This window comes from Neofelis nebulosa, chromosome 4 (assembly GCF_028018385.1).
Source record: "Neofelis nebulosa isolate mNeoNeb1 chromosome 4, mNeoNeb1.pri, whole genome shotgun sequence".
NCBI classification, from domain to species: domain Eukaryota; kingdom Metazoa; phylum Chordata; class Mammalia; order Carnivora; family Felidae; genus Neofelis; species Neofelis nebulosa.
Genome location: NC_080785.1, coordinates 122,330,247 through 122,345,462, shown reverse-complemented (window position 1 = coordinate 122,345,462; position 15,216 = coordinate 122,330,247).

The following is a 15,216-nucleotide window of genomic DNA, read 5'->3' as shown; positions in this document are numbered from 1 at the left end:
ATTTGTCACCACGAAACCAGCCCTACAAGAGATCCAAAGGGGGATCCTGTGAGACAAAGTACCAGAGACATCACTACAAGCATAAAACATACAGACATCACAATGACTCTAAACCCGTATCTTTCTATAATAACACTGAATGTAAATGGATTAAATGCGCCAACCAAAAGACATAGGGTATCAGAATGGATAAAAAAACAAGACCCATCTATTTGCTGTCTACAAGAGACTCATTTGAGATCTGAGGACACCTTTAGATTGAGAGTGAGGGGATGGAGAACTATTTATCATGCTACTGGAAGCCAAAAGAAAGCTGGAGTAGCCATACTTATATCAGACAAACTAGACTTTAAATTAAAGGCTGTAACAAGAGATGAAGAAGGGCATTATATAATAATTACAGGGTCTATCCATCAGAAGAGCTAACAATTATAAATGTCTATGCGCCAAATACTGGAGCCCCCAGATATATAAAACAGTTACTCATAAACATAAGCAACCTTATTGATAAGAATGTGGTCATTGCAGGGGACTTTAACACCCCACTTACAGAAATGGATAGATCATCTAGACACACAGTCAATAAAGAAACAAGGGCCCTGAATGATACATTGGATCAGATGGACTTGACAGATATATTTAGAACTCTGCATCCCAAAGCAACAGAATATACTTTCTTCTCGAGTGCACATGGAACATTCTCCAAGATAGATCATATACTGGGTCACAAAACAGCCCTTCATAAGTTTACAGGAATTGAAATTATACCATGCATACTTTCAGACCACAATGCTATGAAGCTTGAAATCAATCACAGGAAAAAGTCTGGAAAACCTCCAAAAGCATGGAGGTTAAAGAACACCCTACTAAAGAATGAGTGGGTCAACCAGGCAATTAGAGAAGAAATTAAAAAATATATGGAAACAAACGAAAATGAAAATACAACAATCCAAACGCTTTGGGACGCAGCGAAGGCAGTCCTGAGAGGAAAATACATTGCAATCCAGGCCTGTCTCAAGAAACAAGAAAAATCCCAAATAAAAAATCTAACAACACACCTAAAGGAAATAGAAGCAGAACAGCAAAGGCAGCCTAAACCCAGCAGAAGAAGAGAAATCATAAAGATCAGAGCAGAAATAAACAATATAGAATCTAAAAAAACTGTAGAGCAGATCAACGAAACCAAGAGTTGGTTTTTTGAAAAAATAAACAAAATTGACAAACCTCTAGCCAGGCTTCTCAAAAAGAAAAGGGAGATGACCCAAATAGATAAAATCATGAATGAAAATGGAAATATTACAACCAATCCCTCAGAGATACAAACAATTATCAGGGAATACTATGAAAAATTATATGCCAACAAATTGGACAACCTGGAAGAAATGGACAAATTCCTAAACACCCACACTCTTCCAAAACTCAATCAGGAGGAAATAGAAAGCTTGAACAGACCCATAACCAGCGAAGACATTGAATTGGTTATCAAAAATCTCCCAACAAATAAGAGTCCAGGACCAGATGGCTTCCCAGGGGAGTTCTACCAGACGTTTAAAGCAGAGATAATACCTATCCTTCTCAAGCTATTCCAAGAAATAGAAAGGGAAGGAAAACTTCCAGACTCATTCTATGAAGCCAGTATTACTTTGATTCCTAAACCAGACAGAGACCCAGTAAAAAAAGAGAACTACAGGCCAATATCCCTGATGAATATGGATGCAAAAATTCTCAATAAGATACTAGCAAATCGAATTCAACAGCATATAAAAAGAATTATTCACCATGATCAAGTGGGATTCATTCCTGGGATGCAGGGCTGGTTCAACATTCGCAAATCGATCAACGTGATACATCACATTAACAAAAAAAAAGAGAAGAACCATATGATCCTGTCAATCGATGCAGAAAAGGCCTTTGACAAAATCCAGCACCCTTTCTTAATAAAAACCCTTGAGAAAGTCGGGATAGAAGGAACATACTTAAAGATCATAAAAGCCATTTATGAAAAGCCCACAGCTAACATCATCCTCAATGGGGAAAAACTGAGAGCTTTTTCCCTGAGATCAGGAACACGACAGGGATGCCCACTCTCACCGCTGTTGTTTAATATAGTGCTGGAAGTTCTAGCATCAGCAATCAGACAACAAAAGGAAATCAAAGGCATCCAAATTGGCAAAGATGAAGTCAAGCTTTCGCTTTTTGCAGATGACATGATATTATACATGGAAAATCCGATAGACTCCACCAAAAGTCTGCTAGAACTGATACATGAATTCAGCAAAGTTGCAGGATACAAAATCAACGTACAGAAATCAGTTGCATTCTTATACACTAACAATGAAGCAACAGAAAGACAAATAAAGAAACTGATCCCATTCACAATTGCACGAAGAAGCATAAAATACCTAGGAATAAATCTAACCAAAGATGTAAAAGATCTGTATGCTGAAAACTATAGAAAGCTTATGCAGGTAATTGAAGAAGATATAAAGAAATGGAAAGACATTCCCTGCTCATGGATTGGAAGAATAAATATTGTCAAAATGTCAATACTACCCAAAGCTATCTACACATTCAATGCAATCCCAATCAAAATTGCACCAGCATTCTTCTTGAAACTAGAACAAGCAATCCTAAAATTCATATGGAACCACAAAAGGCCCCGAATAGCCAAAGTAATTTTGAAGAAGAAGACCAAAGCAGGAGGCATCACAATCCCAGACTTTAGCCTCTACTACAAAGCTGTCATCATCAAGACAGCATGGTATTGGCATAAAAACAGACACATAGACCAATGGAATCGAATAGAAACCCCAGAACTAGACCCACAAACGTATGGCCAACTCATTTTTGACAAAGCAGGAAAGAACATCCAATGGAAAAAAGACAGTCTCTTTAACAAATGGTGCTGGGAGCACTGGACAGCAACATGCAGAAGGTTGAAACTAGACCACTTTCTCACACCATTCACAAAAATAAACTCAAAATGGATAAAGGACCTGAATGTGAGACAGGAAACCATCAAAACCTTAGAGGAGAAAGCAGGAAAAGACCTCTCTGACCTCAGCCGTAGCAATCTCTTACTCGGCACATCCCCAAAGGCAAGGGAATTAAAAGCAAAAGTGAATTACTGGGACCTTATGAAGATAAAAAGCTTCTGCACAGCAAAGGAAACAACCAACAAAACTAAAAGGCAACCAACGGAATGGGAAAAGATATTTGCAAATGACATATCGGACAAAGGGCTAGTATCCAAAATCTATAAAGAGCTCATCAAACTCCACACCCGAAAAACAAATAACCCAGTGAAGAAATGGGCAGAAAACATGAATAGACACTTCTCTAAAGAAGACATCTGGATGGCCAACAGGCACATGAAAAGATGTTCAACGTCGCTACTCATCAGGGAAATACAAATCAAAACCACACTCAGATACCACCTCACGCCAGTCAGAGTGGCCAAAATGAAGAAATCAGGAGACTATAGATGCTGGAGAGGATGTGGAGAGACGGGAACCCTCTTGCACTGTTGGTGGGAATGCAAATTGGTGCAGCCGCTCTGGAAAGCAGTGTGGAGGTTCCTCAGAAAATTAAAAATAGACCTACCCTATGACCCAGCAATAGCACTGCTAGGAATTTATCCAAGGGATACAGGAGTACTGATGCATAGGGGCACTTGTACCCCAATGTTTATAGCAGCACTCTCAACAATAGCCAAATTATGGAAAGAGCCTAAATGTCCATCAACTGATGAATGGATAAAGAAATTGTGGTTTATATACACAATGGAATACTATGTGGCAATGAGAAAAAATGAAATATGGCCTTTTGTAGCAACGTGGATGGAACTGGAGAGTGTGATGCTAAGTGAAATAAGCCATACAGAGAAAGACAGATACCATATGTTTTCACTCTTATGTGGATCCTGAGAAACGTAACAGAAACCCATGGGGGAGGGGAAGGGAAAAAAAAAAAAAAAAAGAGGTTAGAGTGGGAGAGAGCCAAAGCATAAGAGACTGTTAAAAACTGAGAACAAACTGAGGGTTGATGGGGGGTGGGAGGGAGGGCAGGGTGGGTGATGGGTATTGAGGAGGGCACCTTTTGGGATGAGCACTGGGTGTTGTATGGAAACCAATTTGACAGTAAATTTCATATATTAAAAAATAAATAAATAAATAAATAAATAAAAAGTAAATACACATTAAAAAAAATTAAAAAAAAAAAGAAATATCTGCTAAGTTATAAATACCTTTTATCAGGAAATACATAGCTTATATGCACTCCACCCACCTGTGTACCAATGGGCAACATTGGCTGTTGATCATAACATCCCTTTCCACTGAGTCTCAATGCAGCCTCAGAACGTTTTTCAACTCTGGAAATGAGAAGAATATCGTCAGAGTTGGAATTTCAATGGAAAATAATTTGCATTTCCTATCCTAAATCTTGTCAACTTTTAACACTAAAGCATGAATGTGTTTTTAAATCTTTGCAACAGGAGACTTAGCTAGAAGCATTTTGTAGCAGGAAAGGGAAAGACAACAAGATAATTTTTGACTTGATACAGGGTGAGGAGGTGCAAAGTATTCCATACTGAGATGATGCCCTAAGGGCAGAAGGGCCTTATAAAGGGAAACGAGGAAGGTCAGGAAAACAAACTTCCATGACTTCTTACTTTAGAGCTGCACTGCCCAATATGGTAGCCTCTAGGTCTGTGTGGTTACTGAGCAGTTTGAATGTGGCTTCTCTGAATTGAAATGTGCTGTGTCAAATACATACCAGAATTTGAAGACTTTGAATTAAAAAAATAATGTGAAATAGCTTATTAATAATTTATACTGATTGCATTTATATTGATTACATTTATATTAATTACATTACATTTAAAATCATAAGAGTTTAGACATACTGGGTTAAATAAAATAGAATATTAAGCTTAAGTCACTTTAAAATGTGACTCCCAGAAATTTAAGATTATATCTGTCTTGGAATGTATTTCCATTGAACAGCCATGGTATAGAGCACAAGTTTTTACCTGGGTCCACAGATCTCTAAATGGATTCATGTAAAAGGTTTTAGAAGACTGAGAGATCTCTGGAATTTTATGTATTATATATGTGCACCTGTATATATGGACTTTTCTGAGAGACTATCATTAGATTTTTATCAGAGTTTATAATACCAAATAAGGGTAGTTACCACTGGTTTAGAGTCTTTCATGAAAGGATGTGAGACCTTAATGTGGAATTTTAGAAGGCAAAATGCAGGACCTTTCCCCTCAGAAGAGAAATCTAAGATTCATTATCATGGGCTTGAGGATATATTCTTCATGAAGAGTACCTTGTTCACAGTTTTATTCCCAGGACCTGACATTTATTGTTGGCATCCAAAAAGTATTTTGCCATTTACTGTATTTGAGGGCATTACCTGTGCAAATTTAGAGGTCATTATTTTTTTCATAAATACTAAAGATAGTTTGGGAATAAAAATGATACCTTGGAACATATTGAGACAACGTATTTACCTCAGGCCAATTCACACAATCTAAGATTGGAAACTATGATAGGAAATTAAGTGGTTTAATTGTGAGGTAAACCAGGAAGCACCATAATGGGAATGTGAAGTGACTCAGGGATCAGAAGGAAGTCACTTCGAGGTCAATTGATAAGCAGGGGATTGCTGTGGGTCCCCTGGAGCATTGTGTGGATTGTGTCTCAAAGTTGTTCCATGTGAAGGGCAAGGATACCATCAACTCCTGTGTGCCATTGGTTGAAGGCCTTTCCTGGGGTCATAAGCTTCCCAGATTTTCTTTCTCCTCCCTGTAAAGGTTGAGCATCTTTCTACATCCAAGGAAAGCCCTCAGGCTTACAGTTATGACCACATGCATTTAGAAGCTGTCCACAAGTTGGGGAAGAGAAAGTGCCAGCAGGATGTGGGCGAGGTACCAACAGCTTGAGCTAAGTGTTACATGGGGATAGATTGGCTGGAAGCATTTGCTCTTTAATTATATAGCAGTGGACAGGGAGGATGTGTTTTTTTTAATAGGATAATGATCTTAATCCCACAGACTTGGAAAATTGTGTATGTGGGAGTTTCATGAAAATGGTTGTCTGCATTCTGGGGATTAAAGAAAATTAACGCTATTTCTATACCACAGGCTTATTTGTGTTCAGACCCATCCAAACTAATGTTGTTTTTCAACTACTGTAATAGGAATGCTCATAGGAAAATGAATCTTTGAGAGCTGTTGAAAAACCATTCAAAAAGCTGCAATTATTGTAAAACAATTTGGCAAGGGTAAGGTTTACTGGGGGAAATGAAAAGCAGTTTTGAAGCTGAGAATTTTGTATTTCCCCACAAACAAGTTTAATGAAAAGTAAAATTATTTCTTTTCTTGGCCAAGTTAAAATGTTTAAATGTTTTCTATGAGCAGTAAGTACAAATTTTCTGATGGATCACAGTGTTTACTCTTCCAAAATCTTTGCTTCACTAGAAAAACCCAATTATTAGGATGAAAATGGCATATCAGTAGAATTCTTTTCTCATTGTGTATGGGAAATTTGAAGTAAAGCACTCCTCAACTTATTTTTAAGCCTGAAGAAAGACATAGCTGTCCTTTATCAAGCTATTTTATTTTCAGGAATACTCTTGTCATGGTCTTTCAAAGGCAAAAACATAAATTAGATGAACTTGACGTCTTTGCTACAAACAGGGCTATTCAGACTTGGAAAAAAAACTTTTTAATTGCAGTATATTAACATACAATGTTATACTGATTTCAGGGGTACAATATAGTGATCCACAAATTATATACATTACTCAGTGCCCATCATGATAAGTATACTCTTGATCACCTTCAGCTATTTCACCTATCCCCCCACATGCTGCTCCTGTCAGTTTGTTCTCTCTAGTTAAGAGTATGGTTTTTTATCTCTCTTTTTCTTGTTTCTTAAATTCCAATGTGAATGAAATAATATAGTATTTGTCTTTCTCTGCCTGACTTATTATGCTTAGCATTATACTCTCTAGACCTATTCATGTTGTTGCAGATGTCAAGATTTTATCCCTTTTTATGGCTGAGTAATATTCCATTGTATATGTCTACCACATCTTCTTAAATCTATTCATCTACTGCTAGGTGCTTGGGATGCTTCCATAATTTGGCTATTGTAAATAATGCTGCAATAACCTTTTGCATTTATGCTGCATATATCTTTTCAAATTAGCATTTTTGTAGTCTTAAGGTAAATACCCTAAGTGGAACTATAAGATCATATGGTAATTCTATTCTTAATTTTTTAGGGAACCTAAAATGTTCCCATGTTCTCTTCTACAGTGGCTGCACCAGTTTTCATTTCCACCAATGGTGCATGAGGTTTCATTTTTCTCCACATCCTCACCAACTCTTGTTATTTCTTGTGTTTTTGCTTTTTGGGCTTTTCAGACTTTCTTTTTGACCTACAGCATTGCATTTGTAGAACACAATAGAGCAGGATGATAAAAAGAAAATGACCAATAGCATCTTATTTTTTTTTCTGATTCCCATAAGCAAATTATAAAATGTAATTGCTCTAGTAGTATAGTTTTAATTTACTCAAATTAGAATGTTTACAGTGTTTCCTTTTTTCTTTTTTTTAATGAACTTTTACTGGACACCAACTAGAAATATCTAAGTAGTGTTATGAAATTTCTTAAACTATTAGCTTTCTTTTGCTCTTCTGATAAAAAGTCAAAATCTCTAGCCTCTTCTGCAAAGCTTATACTCTCGAGCCTAACTTTTTCTGTAGCTTCATCTTATGACTGTCTTCATCTTGACTGTATTTCACATGCTGGACCTTCTCCTTTTCCAAATTCTCTCCTCAGGGTCTCTGTATGTGCTTTACCTTCTGTTATTTTCCACCTCTTTGTTCCTACTTGTCCTCTTCTATGCCTGCCCTTTCCATCCTGCTGCCATCCCTTTCGATCACATTGTACCTTCCATCATGGAACTTAACACCATTGAAGTTAGATCGTTATTTGTAAGACACTTTATTTAATGTTTGCTTTTCTTCCTCCCCACAATGACTATTCTGTTCAAAACCTATCCTAGTGCATCATACAATTGTCAACATCAAGCACGTATGATTAACAAGGTTTCAGTGAATAATGAGCAAATGAATGACATAAGCGATGTTGATCAGTTTACCTTCTTATTGTCTGTGTGTCATTATAACTTATATTTTGACTTAAACATGGTGTCCTTGCTGTGATGTGGAAGCTTGATTAATTCTACCACATCATAAATTGCCAGATTTTCCCTTCAAGAAAAGTGTCATAGGTTTATCCTTGAGGTCTTTCTTTACTATTTATATCAATGGCTGAATTCCTCAATTTGTAATGATTCAAATATCTTGTTTCATTTTTTCTTCATGTGTTTACTGCCTTATCACCCTTGTCCTGGTATAATGTCCATCTCATATAACCATTTGTTGAAGGAATGAATAAGAAAGGGATCCTTAACTTTTCAAAATTCATTTACCATTTACAGACTGAGTTATCTTCTGATAAATTTTCAAGTTGTAGATTAGACCAATAAATAATTAATCACTCATTTACTTTTATGTCTTCTCGAGGTGAAGAGTTAATGAAGGGAGTTTGCTTCAGGGTTGTATGCCCTGGAAGTCTAACATGATCATCATTGCTTTGAGGGACTCAAGCTCTACCAGGGTACCTAGTAGGACAATCAGCTGGAGAGAAATCACCAAGGCAAGGTAAGGATGCCTTGTCATTGACTTAATGAAAGAGACAGTCCTAATGGAAAATCCAGGACAAATAGAAATGACTGCATTAAACCTGAATAGATTTCTATTATGGAGACTATTTATATGTTATACATCATCTCCTCCCTTTTTAATGTGAGATCCATATTAACTTTTGGATTTTCACCTCTTGGCTCTGTGTCATGCCCAAAAAATGCCAGTAAATGCATAAAATTTCTAGTGCAGTTTGGAATTACCAGGCTTCTGATAATTTTTTAATTAAGATTTTCATTTTCTTCAGAAAAAAAGTTAAAATCTTTTTTTTCCTGACAGGGCATTTTTTGGGTTACCTTGACATTTTTGGTTAATGCAACCAGCAGCACTTCACTTGAGCCAAGTATAGGATCTGTCCCATCTTGATATCTGAATCTGTTCCTTCTTTCCATCCATCCATCCATTCATCCTTCCATCCTTCCTTCCATCCATCCATCAATCCATCCATTTATTATATGCAGTAAATAAATATATATGTCTAAAGTATATTAAAAAAAGAAAATGTTTTAACTAAAATAGTGAGTTATTGAGAAAAACATTTAATGTGGGTGAATTTCTGTTCTGCTATCCCTGCTTTCATGTGACAAGTTCTGTTTATCTTTCAATTCTGTCTTAGAGTTTTATGTTCTTTGTGACTTCCTTAGTCCAAACCACCATTATTCTGCAGCAGGGCTACTCTCATAACCATCTGATTACTCTCATCCATCTGTGCTTCTCTCTAAGCTGTTCTCACACTAAATCCTGAGGGATACTTTGAAATCTAGAATTCCCTCTTGTTATTTCCTTTGCCTAAAATGTTTCCAGGTCTTCCCATTTCACTTTGAATAAAGTTCAGAAACTAATTTCTTCAACCACTTTTCTCACTGGGCTTCTTATGCCCCATTTTACAGTCATGCAAGCTTCCATCCTAATGTTGAGCCTTTGAATCTGCTGTTCCCTTTGCCTGGAATGCTCTTTCCTCTGATCTTCACCCAGCTTACTTCTATTCACCTTTATTTTTTTGAAGTTTATATATTTTGAGAGAGAACAAGAGAGCAAGTTGGGGGAGGGGCAGAGAGAGAGAGAGACAGGGAGAGACAGAATCCCAAGCAGGCTCTGTGCTGTCAGTGCAGGGCCCAACGCTGGGTTTGATCTCACAAACCTTGAGATCATGACCTGAGCTGATATCAAGAGTCTGTTGCTTAACTGACTAAGACACCCAGGTGCCCCTCCTATTCACATTTAGATCTTAGCTTAGCCATCAATTGCCAGACTGGAATCCTCTCCATCCCACTCTCCTCCAGGAGTACTTTATATATACTTGAAGTTTTGCATTTGCCTATTGATTAAATCATATGGCTATTGATTAAATCTCTCCCCCGCACTAAAATGGATGCTGCAAGAAGGCTGAGGCAGAGACTTTTCTGGCATTTTCCTGGAGTGTGGCATATGGCCCTGTGAGTGGCAAGTACATATTTGATAAAGCAATGAAGTTAACTCCCACAGAGAAATCTAGGCCATCATGGGATGGGATATCTAATTGGATTTTCCAAACTAAGCAACTGAGATGCTCTCTTATTTGTAATCTTGTTTCCATCTGTAGACTTTCTTTGCTGTCCTAGAGTCCTTGCTTTGATAATCTCCCCTGTATCTCATGAACTGAGTATGCAGAAGCTGCCTTGTCCCCCACCAGTTCAATTAAGAGTCCACGAGTGTTTTTCTAACCTTGGCCCATTGATTGAAGGCCTTCTCTCTATTGTAGGAACACCCTTACTTTTTTTATTTTTAATGCATATTTATTTATTTTGAGAGACAGAGTACAAGCGGGGCAGGGGCAGAGAGAGAGTTAGAATCCTAAGCAGGCTCTACACTGCCAGCACAGAGCCTGACTGGAGGCTCAATCCCACCAACCTTGAGGTTATGACCTGAGCTGAAATCAAGACTGGAATGCTTAACTGACTGAGCCACCCAAGTGCTCCAGGAATACCCTTTAATGACCACCACATCTACCGTCCCTTTCTTGACCTTCCTCTTACAGGAATTCTCATCTGCCAAACATTCAGGATGTCATGCCAATCCCATTAGTTGGCTTTCTTCTAGTTTTCATTGCCAAAGTTGAGTCTTCTAAATACATAGCTCATTTTGGAAAATAAACCCCTTCTCCAAATCCTGAGTGTGTCAAGAATGGCCTGGTTTGCTGTCAACTGAGCCCCACATCTGTCAAAACATGCTTTGGATTCTTTAGTTGTATCATGTTTTAATAGTTTTTCTGCAAGTCAGTATGACATTCATTTGGATTCATCCAAAAAGAACAGAATGTTCCCTTTGATGTTTGCATTTTCCAGAATAAAGGACTTTCTCTCCCTTAATTTCTACTTTTGGAATCTTAACAAACATCAAGTTTTAGAGACAGTGACCTTGTTTTCAAGTGTAGGAATTAATTACTTTAAAATGTCACTGTTAAAAAAAAATTATCAGCACTCTGTTCTTACTCATAAATTGTCATCAACTAAAATCTCACAAAAATTGTATCAATTTCTTAACAAAGTGTCCTACTTTTTTATGTGGAGAGAGGTTTTCATGGTGATCCTGGGACAGTGACATCAATATTATAGTTGGGTTGGGGGATGATGATTCTTAGAAATCCATATTCCAGATCCTACCGAAGACCCAGTGAACCAGAATCTACAGGGAATTTGGAATCTGTTTTTTTTTTTTTTTAAAGTATTCCAGTGAATCTTGGATACATTAAAGTTAAAAAAAAAAAACTTTTTTTTTTTCCATTGGGCATTGTGGTCTGGGGAAAAAAAGAGCTGTCTCCCCTGATGTAGGTGACATTTTTGTTTGTTTATTTTATGGACTATGCTGATATAATAAGTACATTGTAAATATTACCTTAAAGTAGACATTTTAAAAGGATTTCAGAAAAAGCTAGTAGAAACAGTAACTATATTTGCTTGCTGTATTCCACAGTGGATCATTCTACATACCCCACAGGATATAAGTACCCTACTTTGGACACTGCCCCCAGGATTCCCTTCTTTCTAGCAGAGAATAGAGCCTAGCTTAGATGTGCACCAGGACCAGTTTTGTTGAGGGATGGTGAGGGCAGATCCACGTGTGGGGAACTTTGAGGAATTAATTATGGGCATGAAAGATACAGTGTAGGTCCCATGTAAGGTGGAAGGTCATAGGTGACACATGGAAGCATTGCTGATGGAAGGATTGTATTGGAAGAACAAGGGAGGGAAACCAAACCACATCTTGAAAAACTGAGCCAGTGCCCAGTACACATACCATCTTTTGTGTACCCCCTCTGCTTTCCTTGCCCTCTGTATTATGCTATTCAAAGTGTATGTAGTCGGAGGGCCAATGCCAAACCACAAACTGTTACAGGGCCATGACAAGATGCATACAGAAATCAAAAGTAAATGTTTATAAATATTTAGAGCAACATCTAGTAATTCATACTTCCCGTCTTTTACAGAGGTATTGGTCAGCAGTAGATTGGGGATTAAACAGAAACTGTTGCCTGTCCCCTGTAGGTAGTTTGAGAAGCATTACCCGAGGTGATGTGTGAGGCTAAATTCTCCATCTCCTTGCCTTCTTTGTGGCTATGAAGAGCCAAAATGCTGGCATTTGCCTTTCTCACCTGAAGGAGTTGCCTGTCTTGGCCTATTAGAGGAGAGCAGTTGTGAGCTTGGGCATTCACATGACCTCACTGGGACCTCTATTATCCCTAAATTGAGATGATGGGATCAGATACTCAACCCAGTGTCTTTCTTGGGTTCTTATTTTCTATAATCATATGGAGGAATGAAAGTCTACTTTCCTTGTAGCTGCATCTTCCCTGGTAAAGTCAGGATTATAACCAATGAAGCACATATTCTGATTGTTAGAGGACGGGGAATGTTTGAAGAAAATTAATAGCCATGTTTTGGTTGCATGATTGGCCCACCTCCTGATGACATGAAGACAGATTTCTCTTCTTGGATTTCTCCCTAATTACAACCTGCGTGCATGGATATAAGGGAGAAAGGTCCAGGGTGACATAGCTATATGAGGGCAGTAATTGTGGAATCACTAAGCATTGTGTCAGACCCCAGCTCAGTGGCCTAACAGCTAATGATAAAACTTTTCTGAGCCTCAATTTCTTATTCTGTTCAGTGGGCAAATGATTCTTATCTAGTAGGGTTTCAGTGAGGATCAAATGAGATAATTTTTGTAAAGCACTTGAATCCTTGTAGAGCCTTTAACATACATTGTATTGTCATTATCATGCTTTTTTGTTCAGTAAATAGGTGAGAACCTCCCCTATGCTGTACACCTGATTATACTAATTATTGAGGGAACTATAATGTTATATCAAGCATGATCTCAGTCCTGAGGGACCTTATGATCTAGTTGAAACTAAAAAAGCTTATTTTTAGTGTACTTCATATTTCCATCCAGACTGTAAACTCCATATAGTCAGGGTGTGCCTCTGCTACATCTCTGAATCCACAGAGTGTAGTGTAGTGTAGTGTAGTGTAGTGTAGTGTAGTGTAGGCACATACAAAGTGCTTAAGAAATCTGTGCTGAACTCAACTGTGAACGCTATCATCTTGCCAGTCTTGGTTTGTTTTGATGTAAGGATTCACACATAGATCATTTATTTAGAAAATGATTTCAAGTAATGACCATAGGGGAGTGGAGAAGAGCAGAGAAGGAAGCCAATAAAGGGTGTTTTGTTCTATAGCACACTTATGCCTGTTGGCAACTAGCACATAATCCTGCTGGGGACATCTTGGGAGTTAAAGGGACAAGGGAGTTGGGTTATTTATTCATCAGCCATGATAGGTTGAGCGTTACCTGGGATGGGTATTAATCTTACAGTATTTCTGGATGCACTGATGGCACAGAATTCTCAAGGCACAGAATCACAGGGGCTGGCGGTTAAAAGCATGTTTGCATGGTAATGGTAGGTGTCAAGAAGATATGGATAGGACACTCATCTTCACTTTGCTTCTCAGATGATACCCCAGAAAATTTCCGTGATCAGTCTTTCCCCTCTTCTTCATGTTGAAAATGTCTACAATGTATTTACGGCCAAACTCATGTCGGCCATCTTCCCTAAGTCTTCTCCGAGTGTGCTTGCTCACACTGATTACTTTTTTCTCTCAGCTTCTTGTTCACTTACTATTACTTTTTAATAGCTTTCCCTTTAGAACAGACACACAGAAAGTTATTTTAATGCTCTCTGTGGGTATCTTACCCCTCCTACTTCAATGTGAACTCCAGAGGACAGACCCAGGATTTATTCATCCTCTGTTCTTGCTACATTGCCCAGAACAAATGAGACTGCAGTAAATTGAATTTGGGACCAAATTTAACTTGCAGGTAAAGGACTGGGGATTTGAACTACTCTGCGTGCACTTTTTTTTAGCTTTATCTTCTGCTCTGACTTGACTAAACTAATTTGTACTTTTATTGATGCCAAAGTATTTCGACAAGATAATAACTACAATCATCATGGTGGGTAGCTACCATTTTTAATAAGCACTATGTGCCTGGCACAGTGCATTTAATATATTCTTTTATGTAATCCTCCCAACAAAAGAAGTGTCACCACTTCTCAGATAAGGAAGTGGTTTAAATCATTATAAGATTTACCTAAGATCATATAATTAGCAGAAGATTATAAATGTAAACTCAGGACTAACCCAGAATCCAGACTTTCAATCACAGTAGTATAGTGTCTCCCAATTAGAAAAAAAAAGAAATGCTGAAAATAACTCATTCATTCATTCATTCACCTATCCAATTTTCCAACTAAGGATATTCACTGAGTTTATGTTATGTTTAGACTCGGGTAGTCAAAGACAGACTCATTTTGGGAAACTGTGCAGAAATTGTCTTGGAGATACCTCAGTGTGTAAGCCACCTTCCTCTTTTCTTTGTCTTTTGGACCTGCAGATCCAGGGACAACACTCCATATAGTTCAAAAACTATAAAAAATTTCTTCTGACATCACATATTTTCCATAATGGTTGGTTTATGCCTAGACATTGGTTTTCATAAATGCAAAAAAACGTATTGTTATAACATCTACAAAATATTCCTCACACATGTTGGACAGCCTGCTGTCCATGAGGCTCAGCCTAGATGACACAAACGTTCTTTGGTTCTAAACTTGTTTCTCTCCCTTGTACGTTCTCTCCCAGCCCTCTCTACCTAGAGAATCATCATTTACCTGTAGGTGGCTAGAAGCCTTGCTCTGACTCATTACATGTCCAATCCATGGTCCCTGCTAAGAAGAGAGATTTTGTTGCTCTGCTTGTCCTTCCCTTCCTTGAAACAAGGAATACTGATGTTAGCCCTATCTAGCTGAGTGGAGGAAGGGCTCTTGTGCATAAGATAATACAAGATCAAAATACTGCATCAGTTAATATTTCAGAAAAAGAAAATT